Genomic DNA, 3,744 nt, shown 5'->3' on the forward strand with positions numbered 1-3,744 from the left:
AAAAAAAAAAAAAGAGGAATCAAGAAAGCAAAATCAGAAACGAAAGAGGAGAAATAACAACACCATCGAAATACAAAGGATTATAAAACAATGTTATGAGAAACTATATGCCAACAATTAAGCAGCCTAGAAGAAATGGATAAATTCCTAGAAACATATAACCTACCAAATCTGAATCAGGAAGAAATATGAAATTTGAACAGGCTGATTACCAGCAATGAAATGGAATCAGTAATCAAAAAACTCTCAACGAACAAAAGACCAGGACCAGACGGATTCACAGGTGAATTCTACCAAACGTTGAAGGAAGAGTTCATACCTAGTCTTCCCGAACAATTCCAGAAAGTGAGCAGATGAGAGTGGGGAGGGTGGGGGGAGTCCTTTTCTCAATGTACTCTATGTGAGAGATCTCCTCACACTGATGAGGGAGCAGAAGGCAAGCAGAGGACAAAGCACAAGCTGACACCCCACAAACCCTACTACCCTCCCACACCCACCCCACACCCGCAGGTGGGATCTGTGAGCCATCCCGCAGGCACTCCGGGCTGCCCTAAAGCTAAGGGAAGGAAAAACAAACTGTTAACTTATGGAGATTACAGTCCTGCAAAACAACAGTCTCCCTCATTTTACAAATGTCTTAGTGACTTACAAGAAAAAAACATTATTATTAATAATTTAACTTCCAGAAGGAAACTCCCAACTGTCTTAATGTTAATGCTTCCCTTGAGGGACAAACTACCTTGACTTGACAATGGCAAGGCCTCCAGAATCTTGTAGGACCACTTCAGCATACGGAAGTTCTTTTGAAAACCACAGAGTTTCCCATCACCCAGGCCTTTTCAAAGATGTTGTACCAGTCTCAACAACCCTTTTGTTAAATAGAAATCCTACAGTCTGAAACGTAAACAAACAAACAAACAAACAAACAAAACCTTCCTTTCTTCCTTAACCCCAACTCCCAAGTATAGAATCAGTCACACCTCACAATATCCAGGCAGCGCTNACCTAACAATATCCAGGCAGCGCTCTTTCTGCCCACGGGTCCTGTCCTTGTGCTTTAATAAAATCACCATTTTGCAGCAAAGATGTCTCAAGAATTCTTTCTCGGCCGTCGACTCTGGACTGCACCAAACCTCACCAAAAACATTTCCAAAAACATCAACACTACCTAAGATACTGCATAATTCACACCAAAAAGAAGAGATCCTAAATATGAAAAACCATCGTGCACCACCCAGACCGGATTCAACAACAGAAGCTTCATATGGTGGCGGGGGAGCGGGGGGAACACCTTCAGAGCCTGAATGCTTTTTTTCCCACCACCAAAGAAGACATACTGGGGAGAAGTCCTGGAATGCAATGAAAAGTAGTTGGCGGGGGCAGGTATCAGAGAAATAATAATGTAAAGATTTAAATACAATATGATTACAGGGAACAGCATTACCGTGTGACTCAGTCAACAAACCTCCTTGGTTTGAGGTTATTTCTCATTCAAGTCCCGCTACCCTGGCTCTGACTGTTATCCCAGCCTGAGAGCCTTGCGAAACTCTCCCTTCCTCCTGGCATCCTGCAGGTATCTGGGACAGGCTCCTTCAAACCTTTGCTTAAGTGTCAAGGAGGCCAATGAAGATTGACTCTGATGCTTGTCTGACGAACTGGGAGAAAGGAATTTTCATTAATTATTGCCAAGTTGTTCATAAAAAATCAGCATGCGTTTGGAGAAGCAGTAACGTGGCTATGTATTTATGAAGGAGAACAAGAAAGACAGGGAAAAACTGTTGGGCAGCAGAGCCTTTCAGAGTAGAAATCACAGAGGGGTGATGCTGGGGACACGGCTGGCTCTGTGTGCTCTCAGGCTTCAGGGGAGCACATGCGAGTACCCACCCTCCTTATGCAGAATCACACATCACAGGCTCAAATGCTCCCAGGCAGTGCAGCGGGTAAAAAACCACCAGGGGATAAATTCGATGATCACTGCAGTGGATACTTTACTTAGTGTCAGCAAGACGATATGCACCGCAAATGCGAGACCAGTATAACCAGATTTTCCAGTTTTTCAAGAAAAGCTGAAACTCTGGATTTTTAAATGTAAAAAATTCTTATTTGAAAGGTTGGGAAGCCATTCAAAAATTTTAAATGCTACAACCCAAACAAAACATTAGGTCTTAAAGTTGCATTCTTACATTCAAGTGAAGAAACAATTAAAGATTTAGCTATTCCATGCATATCATGACAGGCTGGAATTTAAGATTTAACGAACTCTATTCCAAAATATATTATACAGTTGAAACAGAATTCTTACTGTCTGAAAACGTGTGCTTTTGTCAGCAGGGATTATTTTTGTTTTATAAATGCTTTTCCGAACTGGGTTGATGGTTCTGTCGCTAAGAGAGATTTATTTAATTTGTAAGGGTCAGTCATGATAGCTTTATTTGGTTTGTTTTTAAGGTTTTATCCTAATTCTAAACACCTTCTACACATGGGTAATCCATCTTTTTTGGTGAAGATGTAAAACAAGAAAACGGTCCTATGATTAGCCCAGGACTCCATCCACCCATGAGTCATTGCTAACGAAAAGAAAATCAAGCAAATTCTCCAAAAACCTATAATGTTAAGACTACAGACACGATACGAGGGAGAGAAGGAACAGAGAAGCAGTGGTACAGAATCAAACCAAAAACCTACAATTAGGGGCGCCTGGGTGGCACAGCGGTTAAAGCGTCTGCCTTCGGCTCAGGGCGTGATCCCGGCGTTCTGGGATCGAGCCCCACGTCAGGCTCCTCTGCTATGAGCCTGCTTCTTCCTCTCCCACTCTCCTTACTTGTGTTCCCTCTCTCGCTGGCTGTCTCTATCTCTGTCAAATAAATAAATAAAATCTTTAAAAAAAAAAAAAAAAACCTACAATTAAAAGTACAAGATTGATGATATAGTTGAGAAGTACAAATGTGAGTACCATATTCTTAAAATAGAGGAAAGCTAATATAAAATTCCAAATTGGGATGATGAAGCGCCTGAAATGTCATGTGGTGGGGGATAGAAGTAAAAATGATAAAGGTATTTCCTTGTTTCTGCAGAGGGAAGGCAGAATGATTACTTAACTTTTGACATTAGTGACAGTAGACAGGGTAGAAAGTGGCTGTAACAACGAAGGGGGAGGATGGAATCACAGAAAAGCATTGTCTCTTGGTCCAATGTAGGTAAGTCACAGCATTGTTGAAATTTAAATACACGTGAATTTGAGCATGATAGTAGTATTGCTATTAATACCTGATTAATATTAACAATTAACTTACTAATTAATAGTAATTACTATAAATGGTAACATTATGCAGAAATTAGTAACTAATATTAAAATTGTTAATAATATTATCCAAGGGGCGCCTGGGTGGCATAGCGGTTAAAGCGCCTGCCTTCGGCTCAGGGCGTGATCCCGGCATTGCGGGATCGAGCCCCACATCGGGCTCCTTCACTATGAGCCTGCTTCTTCCTCTCCCACTCCCCCTGCTTGTGTNTTAATATTAAAATTGTTAATAATATTATCCAAGAATAAACAAAAAGCCTTTTGGTCTCGCCCAGCATTTCATCCAGGGGAAAGGGAGGAATAAACCTAGTAAAATGAAGCAATAAAACCAAAGTTAAGTTGTGAATTTATCCTATGGAACTCCACTTACTCCGTATGACGATTAAACTCTTTAAATTGGGACACAACATAACAAGATAAAAATCTTCCTAATTTTGAAAAGC

This window comes from Ailuropoda melanoleuca, chromosome X (assembly GCF_002007445.2).
Source record: "Ailuropoda melanoleuca isolate Jingjing chromosome X, ASM200744v2, whole genome shotgun sequence".
Classification (NCBI taxonomy): domain Eukaryota; kingdom Metazoa; phylum Chordata; class Mammalia; order Carnivora; family Ursidae; genus Ailuropoda; species Ailuropoda melanoleuca.